Source organism: Aotus nancymaae, unplaced genomic scaffold, assembly GCF_030222135.1.
Source record: "Aotus nancymaae isolate 86718 unplaced genomic scaffold, 86718_ANA_hifiasm-v0.15.2.pri h1tg000040l, whole genome shotgun sequence".
NCBI lineage: Eukaryota > Metazoa > Chordata > Mammalia > Primates > Aotidae > Aotus > Aotus nancymaae.
Window position 1 is genome coordinate 71366617 of NW_026988454.1, and position 20828 is coordinate 71387444.

Consider the following 20828-nt stretch of genomic DNA (forward strand, 5'->3'; position numbering starts at 1 on the left):
TAAACCATGAGTGACAGTTTAATTTATTAAATGCTTTTTCTGCATCTACAGAGATAATCATTGTTTCCTATTCAAATATATTTATGGGAATGATTAATACATTTTCTGACATTGAAGGAGAGGGAGAGAATTTTATTTTATAAATGTTAATGGATACTCACTTGCTTAAAAACTGGGTACTTCATGATTGCCAGTGTAAATAAATTAGGACAAGTAGATTCTCGTTGCATCACCCTCTGTGTATGTTAGATTCATTGCACAATGGTGTTTATAAACTGGATTAGAATTGCTGCTAGTGCCTCATCTGGTAATGCTTACCTGTCCCCTGCTATTGTCAGAGAATGTTGAGATGGCAGTAATAGAAATAATGTTGTTAATATTCTTTTTTTTTCCACATCACTTTTTTCACGAAGTGTTTTTATGTAGATTATGTTTTTTGTTTTTTTTTTCACTCAACATCACCGGAAAGTAAGGAAACAATGTTTTGTTGTAATTATCACATAGGTAATGTTTTTACATTCTGAATCTTGATTTTATTTTCAAATATGGGATGGCTTTAATAATTGCCATATCCAATTATTTATCTCTCATATATACATATATTTTTAATTAGTTCAATATTTTTCTGAATGTAAACAATGTAGAGTTTAGTAAATTAATAAGTACTGATGGGAAAGGTCCCCAAGATAAATGATCAAGGGATTAGTATGTTAATACTTACAGGAGAAGTTCATATTATATTAATATAAATTTTATATATGTGCATGTATGATATATAAAAATATCTGAAAGGATATATGTATTGTTACCTATAGTGATATAAGGGAAGGAGAATGAAGGAGCATTTTCTTTTTTACTCTCTGTAGTGCAATTTTTTTAATATAAGCTCATATTTATGTATTTTTAATTAAAAATACAGCACCGGAAGAATATGCCATTCATCTATTAGATGGTTTCTTGGAAAGAAAAAGGGCTGCATATAAATTCATTTGTATAGTAAATAGACATTTTAAATGTGTTGCATCAGGGGTAATCAATCACTGAGAGTCCAAAGACAAAAATGATACAAAGAAGGAAAAATAGAAAAAAAAAATCCACATTTTTTTTCTTTTTTGTCAAATTCTTGTCAGGAAGGATTCTAACACAAACTAATGGTAGACTTTAGTTTCTCCTAATTAGCATTCATTAAAATCATAGTCCCCGCCCCACAAAATCTTTGAGGTTAATCCTATCTTGCTACTAGAAAAGCAGCAGTCATTTATCTTACCTTTTAGGATCAGCATGAAGAGTCTTTGTATTTCTGAGACCTAGGCCAGCAGTTATACTTTCAAACATCTTTTTCTTGCCTCTATTTTAGTGGGCCCCATTGTTTGTCTCCTGATTATTTCATATCTAGTTTTCCCCTATCCTATAGGTTTCCCCTGTCCTATAGCATTTCCTAGCCATATGCCATTTTGTACCTTTGCTCATTACTCCTCTCACTGAGGATGAGAAATCAATTTCTGTCCATATTCTCTCTACTTACATTAAGCAGAGTTATTTTTTCTAAGCAATAGAAATTGAATCTGGCAAACCTAAAAACAAACAGACTATGCAAAAAGTTACAGAGTTTAGCATGAAGATGAAGCCTAGTATATTAGGTAATGGCAATGGATAGGAACCAAGAGGGGCTAGGAAATTGGGAACACAGCCTCATATAACAGTACAGATTAGGGCACTGCTGCTTTCAGGGCTTCACTGAACTCAATGCTGCTGAAACCACTATGAGTGACTTCTTAACTCTGCCTCATTACTTCAAGGTTCAAATTTTGGATTGAGATCATTATTAACTTACCCTAGGCTGTATGTCTGTTTCTCCATAGTCTCCTTGAAGTAGAGCCCAGAAATTTTGGCTTCTTTAATGGGAAATTGGGCACAAAACACACAATATGTTATTTTTCCAAAACCTGAAGGATTTTTAGATTCTAAGAAGTAACAAAATAAAATAAAATAAATTCCCAAACAATAGTCCAATTATCCATCACAGTTGCTTCACTGTCCATACAAAGTCTACTTTCTCCTTTGCTATTCTATACTTACCGATTGTTTTATTCTTTTAATCCCTGTTACATTTATAAGGAGTGAAATGAAACAACAGTAATTTCTTTATTAACTAAATTGTTCTGTTCTTTTTATCATATCTTGCATCTGTGAATGTGTAACTAGGGTATCCCTTGACGCAGTTTGGGATGCAAAGAATGTAACTCCAAGAAGTACCATGAGTAAAACACAAGCTTCCACCAGTTTATAGCAGCAGATAATTCAGAGAGCCAAACTTTCATTGTTCCTCCTAAGGCTCTGATCCTTTCACTATACCTACCAGCATCCTGATAGCAAGGAATCCATTCTAACTCTATCCCACATAAATTCACGAACTGTGATCAGACCAAAGAAAAAACTTGCCTTGGTTGGTCAGGATTAAAATTCACTGGCCTCAGAGTGGTCACAGGTTTTAGGGTGACTTCTGAATCCATTGGATAAGACTTTTCTAAGAATTGGTCTATATAACCCAGAATTAAACTCAGTGCAGGTAATTTCTAACTAAACAGGCTAAGCCCATTTGGTGAAAGTTTTTCTCATTCTTTCATCCAAGTACTTGCCCAGGTCATGGCCCTCCTGAGTGACAGAGATGGGAGAGGGTTCTATCTTCCCAAATAAAGAAGGCAGAAGGTTCAACTCAGGTTGATTGGTGCTGTTAGATGCTAATGCACCAATTTACTAGATATGGGGCATTTCTCCTGAAGGAAACCCTATCCTGAAGGAAGCCCTATTTTACACACAGGTGTAGTAGCAGCTAAGGCAGTTGCTTGTCTTTAGTGGAAACCAGAGCCAACAGGAAGATGTAGCACTTCCTGAGTTGGAAAATGACTCCATGGTTTGATATAGGGTCTCTCAGTGTGTTGGAAGAAGTCCCATGTATTATAATTGTGTATTAGTATCATACCACTATCAGCCACTCCCCAAATGTTGCATCACTCAAACTCCAGGTTTTACAGAGAATTTCCTGAGGTATTCGGTTTGGGTTTCTTCCTTCCTAGGATGCTGTGGGTTCTTTAACCAAATCAACCTAATCTTTCTCCTGCCATAAAACCACCCTCTCCTGCCATGAAAAAGAAGGAGTTTGCAAAAGTCAGTAAAAGAAAAAAAATGTCTTGTTCGTTCTCAAAATAGATGAGCTCACTTGTGTTCTATTTATATAAGAGAGACCATAGTAATTCTTCTCAACAGTATCAGCTACAGGGTGATTTTCTGTGCCTGCTTATTATAATAAGTAGCTGACAATTTCTCTTGTTAAGGGAGAAAAAGAAAAAGTGTACATTTACTCTCTGCTAAACACTTTTCTGTTGGAGAACCCAATTAAATAGGAGGCCTGTGTTGTGCACATCTTTTGTACTCCCTGTAATGTCAGGTTCCATGAATGTAGTTCAAGAGATTAACTAGTTCAGAGCTAGAGTTTGAACTGCCAACACATAGTAGGTGCTTATATTAGGATGAAAATAATTCCCAAAGATATAGAGGTCCTAATCCTCTGAACCAATTAATGATAATTCAAATGGCAAAAGGGACTTTGCAGATGTGAGGAAGGATCTTGAGATGAGAGTTACCTGGATGGGCCCTAAATATAATCACAATTGTCTTTATAACAGGGAGGCAAAGGGAGATTTCACAAAGAAGAAGGTAGTGGGACTACTGAAACAATATGCTGGCTTTGAAGACTAGACTAGGGGCCAAAAGTAAAGGAATGCAAGTATTTTATTCAAGCTCTAGAAGCCAGAAAAGGCAAGAAAAACCTTCAGAAGGGCGAGTGACCGTGATAATACCTCAGTTTCAGCCCAGTGAAACTGGCTTCACACTTTGGACCTCCTGAAGCCTAGGAGAATAAATGTATGCTTTTTAAGCTACCAAGTTTGTGGTAATTTGTTCTAGCAGCCACAGGAAACTAATACAGTTTCCAACAAATATGTGTTGAATAAAAGAATGAATAAACAGTAGGGATTCAGTAAATATTACATTAATTATAAGATACCCAGATTGGTTCTGTGAATGTGAGAGAAACATCATTCTTTAAATATATCTGCAGAGTAAAAGTTGATTGCATTAATATAAACTGAACTTTTATTTACCAATTTTTATTCTGGTTGTTTAGGTTGATTTTTGTTTGTTGAGAAGGGCAAATCTGTTAGCTTCATAATAATTGGTTTTATTTGATAATGCATTTATTCACAATCTTGAGGGGTGCCTACTTTCAGAGTACATACATTCATGACAAATCTCTACCTCCTAGGAGTTTGCCATCTGCCATGAATTACAGAGATATACACTGTGTGATTTATATTGATTATCTACTTACCACCGTTTGGGTTACTTTAATTATTTTTGTACATGTCTAAATCTCAAAAGAGTTTTTGCCCCTGCAAGGGAGTCTTTTCTGCATCCATCTATTTTACAGTATCTAGCACAGTATTTTCCACATTGTAATGCTTCAGAAATATTTAATTGAATGTATCTAGCAGCCAGAAATTCATGCTTTATTGACTGAATAAGGAATGAAGGAAACACTGTGTAAGAGAGTGTGTGTGTGTGTGCGTGTATGTGTTTATATATAGGTATGATAATTTGGTAGTGACATCTTCCTGTCCTTGCTTCTTTCAAAATAAATTCCCTGAGTATGGTGTCTACTCATCTTTTAAAGTAAAAATATGCAACAATAAAAGCAAAGCTTATCAAGTTACCATTTATAATTTTGCAGCAAAGATTTTTATATATAAATATATGTATATATTTATATAAATTATTTATATGTAGTCATATAATCTATATGTATTTATATATAATTTTATATATTCATATGTAATTTTATATATATATAAATTTATATGTATTCTATATATGTGCTATCTCCAATATCTTATGATTCATAGAAATAGATAATGTGCTCCCAAAAATATGTGCTAAAAGTACATACATACAAATTTCATGCATACATTTGCCCTGCCTTTATGAGTATAGAATTTGTTACGAGATACAACATATCTTTATTCCACAACATTGACTTTTTTATAAGTTATATAACTTGATCAAGAAAAGTATAGTAATGAAGATCAAAAGAATGTGAAAATATTGACTAAAAATATTTTTCAAGTGAATGTCAATGATATTATTTCATTAAAAACACAAAATAAGGAAATTTAATTCTGGGTTTATTTACCACTGAACAAAATTATTGGCTTCTCTTAATTTTTTCTCCTTCAATTGTGATTTCCTTCTCCATATGTTTAAGCTCCCCAGATAACTCTTATCTTCCTACTTGTCCCTGTGGCATCCAGACCTGAGATTTATTTTCCCTCAAGCTCCTACTGTGGACAGCTCAGTGGTATTCCCTACCTATACTAACCTGTAGATCCAAAAACACTTACTGCCCAGTGGTACCTGGCTTAGGCTACGTATTAACTTCATGTCTAATTACCGCAGTCTTACATCTGCTGGAATTTTGTTGGATTTATGGCAACTCATAGAATTTTAGACTATTAGGAGACATTAAATTTGAGCTGAACAGCGTTTGTTTTACTTAGTAGAACAATCCCTTCTACAACACTCCAAACAGGTGGTAGCTATGTATTTAACAGCCAACAATAGGTGACCGATTCACACAAAGGACAAATTACTGCAAAGGTTTTATCAAAATAAGTCTAAATTAGTTTCCCTGTTCCTTCCATACAGGTTCCCTAGCTCTCTTTATGGAACTGTACAAAATACTATAATACCTCTTCTGAAACAACAAGGAGAGCCCTACAAATAAATGAATATGTTTCTACTCATCTTTCAAAACATTTTTGACCCCTTCAAAAATTCTCTGCAACTTTGCAAAACATCTTGCTAATATCTTTAAGTGTGACAGGCAGAATAGAATAAAGAAATGAGTTGCGAGTACAGAATACAATCTATTTGAGAAAATATTCTCAATGCAACCTGATATACCCAGTCAGGAGGAAAGAAGAGACACTGATTCTTCATATCAACTCTACTTTAAATTTCAAGAGAAAACTTCTGGTGAACACAATACCCGGTGAACTAACTAATGTGGCTATTGAATCTCTCTCCCACACAAATAAATGCTAAATCAGGTGTAATTTTAAAATATTTGGTTTTAATGTATAACAAAGCTGAGAGAGAGAGAGAGAGAGAGAGAGAGAAAGAGAGAAAAAAATTCTAAATGTCAAGAACAAGTAGAGAATTTGAAGCTAGCTGCTTGGTGTAGAAGATGTGGATGAAAGACTCCTTCCTAATTTCTGAAGCTGTAACATTTACCCAAGGAAATGAGGCAACTTATTCTTGTATCGTAAGAATCTTTTTTAAAAACTTGGCAGAATTACAATGAGAATTTGCAGGTTAATAATCATATTGAGATTTGTAACGTGCTTCTACCAGAAATAATTGGTAAAGTATAAAAATATTAGAATATAGATTATTTCAACTGAACACTTAAGGGAATTTATTTATTGTACATACATAACATCCTGTACCTGAAAATTAATTCACTTTATTTGAAGAAAACATTAATATGTATGAAACCTTAGCACATTCTTGGCCACAAAGAAATTGTTTCAGGAAATCCCAAATAATAACATATAAACTGTATTCTTTGACAGATATTCAATGAAATTAAAAAAAAGTAGCAAAACAGTAGCCATTCATCAGGTATGGGAATTAAATGGCACAGATCAATGATTCATGGATTGAAGAAGAACTGAAAGTAGAGATTATATTTAGAATAAAATTATTTTAAAAGGGCTTCATGTTAAAATATGATCATTAATATAAACCCAAAAAGTCAAAGAAAGGGAAAAATAGTGATAACAGAAGAAAGTAATAAAATAGAGAATAAAGATACTAGAGTCTTCAAAAAAAAAAAAAAAAAAAAAAAAAAAAAACCTGTTAAATAGGCTTCCAACAGAAATGAGGAAGGGCAAGAAGAGAAAAGGAACAAATAATATCAGGAATGGAAAAGGAGTGATAAAAGTACCATAAACTTTTAAAAAGTCGTCAGAGAATGCTAAGAATAACTTAGTGCCAGAACATTTGAAAACTTATATAATTTTTTAAAATGTATAAATGATAAAAGCACATTCAAGAATAGGAAACCTGGCCAGGTGCAGTGACTCACGCCTGTAATCCTAGTAATTTAGGAGGCCAAGGCGGGTAAATCACGAGAGCAGGAGTTTGAGACCAGCCTGGCCAGCCCCTTCTCTACTAAAAATAAAAAAAATTAGCTTTGTGTGGTGGTGGGTGTTTGTAATCCCAGCTACTTGGGAATCTGAGTCAGGAGAATCACTTGAACCTGAGAGGCAGAGGTTGCAGTGAGCTGAGATGGTGCCACTGCACTCCAGCCTGGGCGACAGTGTGAGACTCCAGCTCAAAAAAGGAGGAGGAGGAGGAGGGGGGAGGGGGAAGGGGAGAGGAGGGGAAAAATAATAGGAAACCTGAAGACCTGAAGAGACCAATAAATATTAAAGAACGGGTCATTAATCAAAGATATACTCACACTAATCAAAATAATAATAATAGCATCAACTGCAGAGGCAATAATACAAATAATAATAGCAAGAACCCATTAGGCATACCAAATTTTACAAGTGGTAACTAAAAAATATTCAGGGAAACAAAATAACCTTATATCTCAGGCAAATAGGTCTAAATTTTACCTTAGTGGTGGGTACATGCCTTTTATAGTTTTCGCAAATTTAAAATATTTTGTAATTTAAAAACTAAAGGAAGATCTAGGAGGAATTTAGGAACACTTAATAAGCAAGAAAAATTTTAAGTATATTCTCCCTGAGACTTTTCTAAGTTAGACTTGATTGGAGACTTAACCTTAATTTAGTGCATATTAACTATTAGGTGTTCATAAATTATCCCAAGACACCTCTCTCTTTTCATTTAGGTCGCTTAGAAACTAGTACTCTTAGAACGTAGAGTGGAAAGGGTGATCGTGGTAGCAACAGACTGAGGAGTGAATTTGCACTTGAGGTAAGTGTTAGTAACTTCATCTACTGTGGTACAGGAAGTGTCCAGTTGAACTGCAGAGTTAGCTACCTAATCAGTTGAGTTTAAGCACAATCTTTGAGACCTAGGAGTATGGACCTTTTTATTAAAATTGTCGTTAAATGTTTTCTGAATTAATAACTTTTATATGGCCTATTCATCTAAGACTAAGAAAATCTGCTAGGACAAGTGGACATTCTTATAAAATCCTGTGTGACTCTCTAATGTGTCTCATTAGAATACATGTGAGAGTCATAAAAAGAAGAAATAATGGTACTCAATAGCTGTAAAAGTAATTTTGAGTCCTGGAAAGGGCAAAGGCCATGACATTAAGATGACTGATAATATCCAGTTGTAGCCAGGATATGAGATATGTATACTCTCACATTTTATTGGTAGGAGTATTAATTGGTAGAACCTTCTTGAAGGGAAATTTGGCTGCACTACTCTTTGACTGTTCTATTTAGCTATTTTTTCTATAAAACTTTACCACTAATCAGAAAAAACTGTGCACACAGTGAGCTTTCTTTGTAAATGATATGAAAAGGTGTCCATGTATAATTTTTAAGAAGAATGAATTTGCAAAATTATGTAGGTAGCTATCTGAAGACATTTATGTCTGTATCAATTTTATATGGTTGGCATAATAAATTACCACAAGTTAAAATGGTTTAAGCAACACAAATTTATTATCTAACAGTTCTGTAGTCAGAAGTCAGACACGGGTCTCTCTGTGCTAAAATCAAGGTGTTACCAGGACTGCCTTGCTTACTGGAAGTTCTTGGGGATATTGTTTCTTTACTTGTTCAATTTTTTTTGGCAGAATTCAGTTGTATAACTGAGGTCTATGTTTTCTTGCTGGCTATAAATTGAAGGCAGTTTCCAGTTCCTAGAGGCCTCCATATGATCTGGCTCATGGCCCTCTGCCTCTATTGTCAAAACCAGCAGTGGCAGATCCAGTTCTTCTCATATCACATTTATCTGACCCACTCATCTGCTTTCCTATTTCATGTTTAAGGATATCAGATTATATTGTGTCCAACTGAATAATCCAGGATAACCGCCCCATCTCAAAATCTTTAATGTTAATTGCATGTGCAAAGGTCCTTTGTCATGTAAAGTAACGTAGTCTCAGGTTTTGGGCAATAGAGTGTGTATGTCTTTGGGAGCCCATTATTCCACCTACTCCAATATCTGTGTGTACGTTTAGTATAAGTTATATTATATAAATATAATACAACTATAAGTTATATAAATATAACTGTATATAAATATGCAGGCATATACACATACATTTATATACAGGGATAGAGAGAGACCATCAACAACAAAATACAACTGTGTGTGTGTGTGTGTGTGTGTGTGTGTGTGTGTAGAATACATTTTTAGAAATAAACATACCGAACACTTTAACAGTGTTTCTTATGGAAAGTGGGTTTTCAGTTTTTATGTGTACATTTAAGAATGATTTGTATTTGTACAACAAGCACACATTAATATTGTACTTTAAAAGGTAAAAAAAAATTGATCAATTAAGCTCAGGCACTCGATCAAATTCACTTGCTATGTTTTCTGGTATAAACACAGGGAAAGAAACAGTCTCTGAGTAAAATATATGTTCCATGAATTATTCATCAAAATAAATGGCAGACTTCACTGTAGGTGTTATGCTCTAAATTGAAGAAATTAACCTTGAAAGTTGTGATTAGCTGAATTGCTGCATGTCTAAATAGAGTGGCAATTCTCAGTACATAATAATCATAACAGTACTTACTACTACTAACTCTTGCGACCATAGTAAAAATATAAAGTTTCTTTTATATTTTATCACTTTCTGAAACATTTTCAATTACACTACTTTCATAAATTCTGAAAACAATCTTGAATATTCAGTAGACAGCATAGAAAATTGTCATATTTTGGACGAAAAAATATTTAGAGGACCTGGATAATACTTGCTCGAGGTCCAAGGGGCCAAAATTGTGCATAACCAAAATATGTACTTAGATGTTTTGTTTTAGGAAATATGTACAATATAAAAATAAATAAGATTTCTTCCCTCATGATATTAACAGTCTATGAAAGAGGATAAGACATGCATATGAATGGCTACACTCAAAGCAAAAAGTCATAAGTGTTATTAAAAAGGGTTCCGACGAAGTGTTGTAAGAGTTCAGAGAAAGTAGACGGCTTAAGTATGAAATTATTGGGGTGGCGATTACTCAATCAAGCACTATTTATACTGGGTATTAAATAATGACTAATTATGGTATGATTTTCCATAAACAAGAATGGAGTAGTAGTGTGAGAGTATCAATGCAAGATTGAACAAGAGTGGCTCTTTTAGAGGCAAAGAGAAGCCAGAGAGAACGAGGAGCAATTGTGCAATTAGAATGAGCAGAGACAAATGAGAGAAAAGAATCAAAGGTGACTATATTTTTCATAGACTAACAGAGTTGTTGGCAAGGCATGGGAAAACATTTTCTCACCTTTTCTGACTTCTCAAACCTCCTGTACACTTGTTACTGCCCCCAACACTCCTCAGGAATTGCTTTTCACAAGGTCTCCAGTGATTTTCTTGTGTAAATACAGTAAATACATTTCAGTTTATACCATACTTGATATCTTGGCTATATTCAACTCTATACTCAGCTCCATCCATCTTGAACACTTTCTTCCTCTAGTTGCCTTGACCTCACATTCTCCAATTTGACATTAGGCATCCATGTAAAGTGCTTACTGCACTCAATCCTCTGCGCACACCCACATGTTCTAAACATATTACATTATGTTCTAATATTATTTCTCCTACTTTTCTTGGATCCTACAGTTCCTCTGTAGACTTATTTTCTATGTTGTAGACCTTAAATAGACTGTCTTCTGTCTGGGCGCTCTCTCATATTATACGTACTGACTATTGGAAGTCTCTTCATTTTCATGACTTCAATAAATATTAGTGTCTTGAGGATTACTAAAGTAAAATATCAGTTCAAATATTTCTCCTAACCTTCAGACCATTAACTTTCTATTAAACATATATACTTATAAATACCACAGGATATTTATAAGCATGTTGCATATACCATGCTGCATACTCAAATATAATATGTTCAAGACTGAACTTAAGTTTTTCTCTTTAACCCGGTCCATATCTCAGTGGAAAGTATTCCTCCCTAACCTTGTTCTCTTCTTCTGGTCTATATCTCAGCAGAAAGTGTCCTTATACATCTCAATGATCAAGCCATAATTTTTGGCCTCTTTTTTCTCCTCAGGCCCTAAACAGAGAAATTACCAAATTTTTCAAAATATGTATTATTTTAACCTTTCTCTATTTCTAATATCCCCACTCCGATGAAATATTTTATTATCTTTCATTTAAGACCTCTCATTCGGATTGATCTTTCACGTGCCTTTGGCCTTGTGGTACAACCTCCACACTGCAGTCAGAATGATCTTTCTAAATTTCAATTGATCATATGATTCCTGTCCTTATAACCCTCCAGTACTTCCCCTGTCTCTCAGGATAAAGTCCAAATTCTATAACACAACATAAAGAACCCTTATGGATTTGGCTAGTGATTACCCTTTCACTCTCAAAACTCACTACTCCATATTCCCTTCACTTTAGTTCTTTTTCTAGGCTTGCTTGTGTGCCGTGTTTGTTCTTATACCCACACTACTGTTCTCTCCTTCTCCCCTTTACATGGCTAATTACTATTCAAGCTTTAGTGCTCAATTTAGACATTACTCCTTTTAAAAGTTTTTCTGACACCCAAGTTAAGATTAGGTTCCTCATTTTGTTCTTTCATCCAATCCCAAACTCATTATATCTTGGCCTTATTATATTGCATCATGTTTGTATGCTTATATGCATGTGTGTCTCTTAATTGTGTGCAAATTTCCTCAGGAGCATTACCTTGTCTACCTCTTTCACTGATTACCCCCAGCAAAAGGACCTGCTACAAAGGAGGTATTTGCTAAATACAACAATGAATGAATGAACCAATGAACATCTGAATGAACAGGTAGAGACATTTGGGAAGGTAGATGATGATGATCTCAATATTGGGCATATTGCTTTGACTAAAGTCATTACCAGAATATTCAAGCAGGAGCAGGAAATCATCTGCATGGGTAAACCAGAGCTTATGGGAAGTACAAAAGTAGAGAGTGATATCTGAGAGTCATCCACAAAGTAGATATAGTTGAAGCCATAAGACTAGATGAAATTGGATATAGAAAATATAGATTAAAAAAGAAAATGGGAAATGATGAAACATTTGGAAATACCTATATCAGTTTTTAGGTGAAAGCACAGTATACCTGAAATCAAGTGAGTAAAAACTCCATTAAGGATTCCAGGCCAAAAAACAAAGGACTCCAAGCAGTTAAAAATTAGTAAGAATTAACGTGTGGGAAGGAGAAGCTGTTGACAATGACTTCCAGAAAAGTAAATGTATTAAACATGGGTATACCTAAACACTTTGGCTACCTAGTGCTCTTAATTACCTGGTAATTAAAGGCTAAAATGTTTAAAAGAACCTGAAAATAGTGAGCCTACATGGTGTAGGAACCATGGCTAATCAGTCTACTTTGAACTTGAAGTAATTTACTTCAAAACAAATCAAGGAAAGATGCACTGCTTCTTCCTAAGAGTAGTATGACATTAAAGAAAGCAAGTATAAGAAATTCTGGCACTTCATAATTTTCAGTAGGGAGGAATGAAGGCAATGGCAAACACAGCATCGAGCAAGCCAGACCCTTTCTATGGTAAGCAGCTTTCATAATTATCTGCACTGGGAGACATACAAGAAAGTAAGCTACTCAAAAAGGAAATCAGCATGTGGTAATTTTTCTCTGATCTACTGATTCTTCCTAATAGCTTGGGCACTGATCTTGAAAAGGCAATTGGATACCATGATATTCCTAGACTGAAGGCCGGGCCAAATGGAAAAGAGACACAGAGCACTGGTCCCTAGAACAGCAACCTTATAAATGGTAGAGAGGAAATCATACACAGATTAAATTGTCCACTACATCTGCTCATGCCCTACCCTCCTTTTGATTCTTTTTAGAATGCTGTATTATTAAAACTTACACTAATTGCCTTCCAGTTTAAAACTTTAAAGAAATGTTCCAAAAAAAATTTGGAATATTGTGTGTGTGTGTGTTTGTGTGTGTGTGTGAGAGAGAAATATAGTTCAGGTGTGCAACGAAGACATCAAAAAGGTATTCTCCCGTGTGCTATTTGGACAAATACAAGGACATAAATGACCTCTTTTCATTCATGAAGGAGAAACAAAGATGAAAATACAAAAATGAATTGATTTTTCTTATAATAGTAGTAGAACACAACTCTAAAGATTGTTGCAAAAAAAAAAAAACCTTTCTTGAGAAACAAACAAAATTTTTTAAAATATCCCTGTCTTACGCTGTCAAAGAAGTTCACAAGGACTCTTGCAGCAAAAGATATAAGATGAAGTGATGAACAAAATACTAAGTTCAAATTCTACACAACACTCTTTAATATTGCTTAATTTCATGGAATTTGGGCTGAAGATGTGTATTGTAAGTGAGACTTCATTCCCCACCACCTGTCAAAGCAAAAGACTGTGAACATCAGACTGAATGAGTGGCTAGACAGGAAACTACCCATAGGAATATACTTTGTTATGCTTCTCTGGTCTGGTGGTTGACTAACAGTAGAGTTTTTTATAATAAGAAGGGACATGTAAAACTTGGATATATGGGTGCACCAAAATTGCTTAGACCAAAATCCATAAATGAAGACCTACTGGTAAAAAGGTACAAGTACAGAGAAAATAGGCACTCATGCAACAAAGAAAATACCAGCATCATGCTACTATTATTATTATTTTTGTCTCTTCACCAGTGTGGCAAATTTTCCATAATATTGGAGAATAATTCATATTACAAGTCCTTGCAACAACTGGTAAATGTAGTATCTGATGAACTAATTTAAAATATAAAATTCTGTTGCATGATAGACTGAAATAGTAGGTCATACTCTCCTTAGGCAGCTAAACAATTGAGCAGATGATAAAACACTATACTCTTCTAGCCCCTTCAACTGAGTTCTACATGAATGATAAAATGAAGCACAATAAATAGAAGACATAGAAGAATTCTACCATATTCTTGTAGCACATAAGTTATTTTCTTTTTTAAAAAAATATATTTTACTGCATTTTAAGGTACATGTGAAGAACACTCAGGATTGTTGCATAGGTACATACATAGCAATGTGGTTTGCTGCCTTCCTCCCCATCACCTATATTTGTCATTTCTCCCCATGCTATCTCTCCCCAACTTCCCACCCCCCACTGTCTTTTCCCTACTTCCCCCGCTACAGACCTCAGAGTGTGATTCTCCCCTCCCTGTGTCCGTGTGGTCTCATTGTTCAACATCCCCTATAAGTGAGAACATGCAGTGTTTGATTTTCTGTTCTTGTGTCAGTTTGCTGAGAATGATGGTTTCCAGATTCATCCATGTCCCTACAAAGGGCATGAACTCATCATTTTTTATGGCTGCATAATATTCTATGGTGTATATGTGCCACATTTTCCCTGTCCAGTCTATCATCGATGGGTTGGTTCCAAGTCTTTGCTATTGTAAACAGTGCTATCAACCATTTGGGTTGGTTCCAAGTCTTTGCTATTGTAAACAGTGCCTCATTGAACATTTGTGTTCATGTGTCCTTAAAACAGAAAGATTTATAATCCTTTGGATATATGCCTAGTAATGGGATTCTGGGTCAAATGGAATTTCTATTTCTAGGTCCTTGAGGAATCGCCACAACTGTCTTCCACAATGGTGAACTAATTTACACTCTCACCAACAGTGTACAAGTGTTCCTATTTCTCCACATCCTCTCCAGCATCTGTTGTCTCCATATTTTTTAATTATCACCATTCTAACTGACATGAGATGGTATCTCAATGTAGTTTTGATTTGTATTTCTCTAATGACCAATGATGATGAGCATTTTTTCATATGTTTTTTGGCCTCATATATGTTTTCTTTTGTAAAGTGTCTGTTCGTAGCCTTTGCCCACTTTTGAATGGGCTTCTTTATTTTTTTCTTGTAAATCTGTTTTAGTTCCTTGTAGATTCTGGATATTAGCTGTTTGTCAGATGGGTAGATTGCAAAAATTTTTTCCCATTCTGTTGGTTGCCAGTTTACTCTAATGATTGTTTCTTTTGCTCTGAAGAAGCTCTGGAGTTTAATTAGGTCCCATTTTTCTATTTTGGCTTTTGTCGCCATTGCTTTTGGTGTTTTAGTCATGAAGTCCTTGCCTATGCCTATGTCCTGAATGGTTTTGCCTAGATTTTCTTCTGGAGTTTTTATGTTGTTAGGTCTTATGTTTAAGTCTTTAATCCATCTAGAGTTAATTTTAGTGTAAGGTGTCAGGAAGGGGTCCAGTTTCTGCTTTCTGTACATGGGTAGCCAGTTTTCCTAACACCATTTATTAAACAGGGAATCCTTTCTCCGTTGCTCGTTTTTGTGAGGTTTGTTAAAGATCAGATGGTTGTAGATGTGTGGCGTTGCCTCCAAGGCCTCTGTTCTGTTCCATTGGTCTATATCTCTGTTTTTGTACCAGTACCATGCTGTTTTGATTACTGTAGCCTTGTAGTTTAGTTTGAAGTCAGGTAGTGTGATGTCTCCAGCTTTGTTCTTTTTGCTTAGAATTAATTGACTTGGCTATGCGGGCTCTCTTTTGGAAGTTATTTTCTTTGAAAATTGAAAATGATATCCTCTCTGGGCTGACAAAATAGAAAAAAATCCTTTCCTTTGGACTAATCAAGACTTTCACTTAACCACACTCTCCTTTCACTCTCCAGTTTTGTCTTGCTGTTTTTCATTGATGGGACCCAACTGGAAATTAGAATACAAGGCACTCAATTAATTCAGTTCAAGAGGACCTCTTCCTGTGGCACAGAGCAAGGTGGGGAAAATATATCTCGAGAAACAAACAACGTGGTGACCAGTCATAAAATGTATACACAAAATTAATGGATTATGTTTTCCTTGAAGAGGTCAAATCTAAAAAACAAAATAAGAGTGTGCAGGATCTATATGAAGAAAGCTATGCTCTACCAAGATACATGAAAAAATACACAGATATATGAAGGCTTATGCCTTGATTTTAGGTGTAAAAAGTTAATATTTAAAGACATCCATTTATCCACCTTGGTAAACAGTCATTATTTTTGAAATTAAAGTCTCAAGAGCTCTATTTCACAACTTGAAATGTTAAAATCATGTTAGAAAATTAAATAGTAAGAAAATAGCAGAAAAATTAGAAAAGTGAGTAGAATCATAGAGCTACAGTAATTAAAATAGTATGATTTGGGGGAAAGATCAATAAGTTAGATCAATGAAATTGCATAGAAAAGTGAGAAATTGATTCTTATATTTCTATGGGCACATGAAAACTGTGGCATTTCTAATCACAGGGGAACTTATAGATTATAGGATAAAAGATTTTAGGTCTATTTTAGGGAAAATAAAATGTTAAGATCTGACCTCAAGAAACAAAAATGTAAATACATTAAATATTTATATATGAAATCAAACAATCATGAATATATAAATAAAATTGGATAAGTGTTTCTATAAATCAGATGTGGAACTACATAGTAATTTCATAATAAATCAATTAAAAAATGTAGCACATTCATTTTAAGTGGGTGAAAGCCATAAATAGTAGCCAGAAATCAAAGTCAGAAGGATAACATGTATTTAAAATGCTAAGGGGTTAGCTTTATGAGTGTCCAACCTATAGATTCACACAGGACAATGGTTGATAATGGCCCCATACTTGATTTGATATTCTGTTGTCACAGTCTTGAAAGCCTTAACAATTTTGGAACAAAGAGCCTTGGATTTTCATTTTGCACTCAGTCCTGCAAATTATGTAGCTGTCCTAGTGAAACTTCCCATATACTCAGTGAAATATAAATTAAAACCTGATTTTTAAAAATTGTTTGCAGGTTGAAAACAATAAAATCAAAGTCCTTATGATATTATATAACATCAAAAATGTAGAAGAAGAAACACTCATACACCATTAGTTCAACCATTTGCAAATACTCAAGAATCATATATCAAAATTTAAAGTGAATAATTTTGATTGAGCATGTTTTCCTACAGGAATATATCTACAGGAACTAATTGAACCCATACATAAAAATAAGGATATTTATCACAGTATTGCTAATAATTACAAAAATATGTGGACCAGTGTAAATGTTCATAAAAATTGGTTGTATATTGGAGAATACATTTCTGTAGTTTCATGTTATGCTTCAACCTCAAATGTGATATAAATATACATATAAACACATACATTTGAAATGTCAGATGTACAGTATAGCAATATGGAAAGACGCCCATGATTCATTGTTAAGTGGAAAGCAGACTATGTAACAGCACGGTTAGGGAAATGCTATAGGTAGCTGTACAAAACTTTTTATATATAGGTATAAAAATGTGTGAAAAGATAAACAGAGATGTTATTATCTGGTATTACAGGACCTTTATTTTCCTGTTACAATTTTAGATAGTCTTCCTTTTAACAATGGGCTTTTATTTCTATTAAAATAGAAAAATCAGCTTGAACTAATAAGAATTGAGTCATTTATGGCTGTGATCATTTTAATATTTAAATAAATAATTTCGAAAAATAATTATAATTTTGTGTAAAACAAGGCAATGAATACAAACAGTTTTGAAAGAAAAGTTAAATAACATTAAAAAGTTATGTTGTTTCAAACATGTCAATTATACAGCCAAAAATTGGGGGGTGTAAGAATAAGCATACTGGTTTCCTCATCTTAAAAATCAGCAATTAAACATTTACTGCTTCAACCCTGACATAGATAGTTAGAAGAATATAGATTTCATTTTGTTTTTGCAAAGCATAAAGGTAATCAAATTAATAAAGATTTTGAGAGGCATAGAAAATTATTTCAGATGGCACATTATTATAAGTTAGAAACATGAGGTAGTAGGTCTTGAACTGGAGTGAAGAACAGTACTTAATGTGAAAAATAATAATATATATGGATTCAAATTTAATTAAAAAGAAAGGAAACCATACCACACTTAATGAACCACAGCAAATTTTAGTCTTTCATCTAAAATGAGAACACACAGAATGTAGCTGCAGCCAGATGATGTATTACACTCATTGAGTTAATTATCTATGTTGATTAAAATAAATACCTAATCTCCCATAAATTGCTTCCTGATATTCCTTTATGTTGTTTTACTTGAAAGAGATTTAAAAATGGAGAAATATGGCAGACATCTAAAATAAATGCAGAACCACCTGCAGGTTGAGTCTCAGAAGTCTGATGAGTAGAGATACTTCAGTCAAGTGTCTGATGCAACACATCACATTTCTATCAACATTTTCAACTGGAAAAAGGCTTCTTGGAGGTAAGCTAGTACTATATGGTACTCAAGTTGAAAGGTAACATAATACAAATTTTATCTGTATATTTGAACTGTTGAAATGTACTTTAAAAATTATTGCATAGTCATCTTGCCAAAGTCACCTGAAGTATATTGTTATTTTTTGCACTCTCTGAAAACATTTTTACCTATGTAATCAAAGTGGTAGAATAAGAAAAATTATATAAAAATTCAAAAGTTGAATCCATTTTGTTTGTATTTATTATCTTGACAGCCAGATAAAATAAAATAATTAAAGAACTTATGCCTTTCAGAACATTAACTAACAGTTTCAGTTATTTAAGATAAGTTCTGGATATCTATACAGCATAGTGACCATTAGTAGGAATACTATTTTATTGCTAAAATTTACTAAGATAGTAGAGCTTATGTTAATTCTTTCTAACACACATACACACAAATTAAAAAAAATAAATAAGTAGTGAGAAGAAACTTTGGGGAGTGATGGATATTTATAGCCTTGAAGATGGTGATGGTTCATGGATGTATACTTACTGCCAGACTTATCAAGTTGTATATGCCAAATATGTATAGCTTTTTACATGTCAATCATATGTCAATAAAGTGGTTTAAAACAGAAACAAATTCACATTAATTATAAATGATTATAAGTTATCAAAAGTAATACTAAATTAATGAGTGGTGATTTATGAAAAACATTTTTTTAATTGAAGCTGACCCTATGCATAGGTGGAAGTTTTAGTGACAAAATTTGTTGATGCTTATGACAACTTTGGGCAATAGATGACCAGATGAAAAAACAAAACTATTTTTGATTTTTTTCAATGGGTTTTCTATAGATCATAAGCATAAGGGGTAGCTGTTATGTTTTTTTAAAAAATTATGATATTCATACTGAATGGGCAAAAGCTGGAAGCATTCCCCTTGAAAACATGCACAAGACAAGGATGAACTCTGTCACCATTCTTATTCAACATAGTATTGGTAGTTCTGGCCAGTGCAATGAGGCAAGAGAAAGAAATAAAGGGTTTTCAAATAGGAGGAGAAGGAGTCAAATTTTGTTTGCACATGACATGATCCTGTATCTAAAAAAACCCCATCATCTCAGCCCAAAAGCTTCTTAAGGTGATAAGCAACTTCAGCAAAGTCTCAGGATACAAAATCAATGTCCAAAAATTGCTAGCATTCCTATACACCAACAACAGTCAAGCAGAGAAACAAATCATTAATAAACTCTCATTCACAACAGCCATAAAAAGAATAAAATACCTAGGAATACAGCTAACAAGGGAAGTGAAGGACCTCTTCAATGAAAACTACAAACCACTGCTCAAAGAAATCAGAGATGAAACAAATGGGAAAACATTCTATGCTCATGGATAGGAAGAATCAATATCGTGAAAATTGCCATATTGCCCAAAGCAACTTATAGATTTAATGCTATTCCCTTTAAACTACCATAGACATTCTTCACAGAATTAGAAAAAAAACTTTTAAAATTCATATAGAACCAGAAAGGTGCCAGAATTGCCAAACAATCCTAAGCAAAAAGGAGAAAGCTGAAGGTACCATGCTACCCAATTTCAAACTATCCATAAGGCTACAGTACCCAAAACAGTATAGTAATGTTATAAGAACAGACACATAGACCGATAGAACAGAATAGAGAACACAGAAATAAGACCACAAACCTACAACTATTTGATCTTTCACAAGCCTGACAAAAACAAGCATTGGGGAAAGTATTCCCTATTTAATAAATGGTGCTGGGAGAACTGACTAACCCTGTGCAGAAAATTGAAACTGGAACCCTTCCTTATATGATATACAAAAATAAACTCAAGATGAATTCATGACTTAAATGTAAAACCCAAAACTATAAAAACCCTAGAAGAAAACCTGGGCAATACTGTTCAGGACATAGGCATGGTCAAATTTTTTATGACAAAGATATCAAAGGCAATTGCAACAAAAACATAAGCTGACAAATGGAATCTAATTAAACTAACGAGATTCTGCACTGCAAAATAAGCTATCATCAGAGTGAACAGACAACCTACAGAATGAGAGAAAATACTTGTAATCTATTCATCTAACAAAGGTCTAACATTCAACATGTACAAGGAACTTAAAAAAATCTACAAGAAAACAACAGACAACCCTGCTGAAGAGTGGGCAAAGCACATGAACAGACATTGCTTAAAAGAAGACATACATGTGGTCAACAAACATGAAAAAAGTTCAACATAACGCATCATTAGAGAACTGCAAATCAAAACTACAAT

General features: G+C 33.9%; 1 long non-coding RNA gene across 3 annotated transcripts in view; it reads left to right on the top strand.

The window, feature by feature from the left end:
- The window catches only part of LOC105711505 (uncharacterized), a 163235-nt gene that overhangs the window by 2120 nt on the left and 140287 nt on the right, over nucleotides 1-20828 (top strand). For 2 of the 3 annotated variants that reach the window (XR_010336660.1, XR_010336661.1), the window contains exons 2-3: nucleotides 15945-16048; nucleotides 18385-18546. This is a non-coding gene — a long non-coding RNA (uncharacterized LOC105711505). Of the gene's footprint in view, nucleotides 1-7981; nucleotides 8068-15944; nucleotides 16049-18384; nucleotides 18547-20828 lie in introns of all 3 variants that reach the window. The other variant, XR_010336662.1, reaches the window with a different exon arrangement.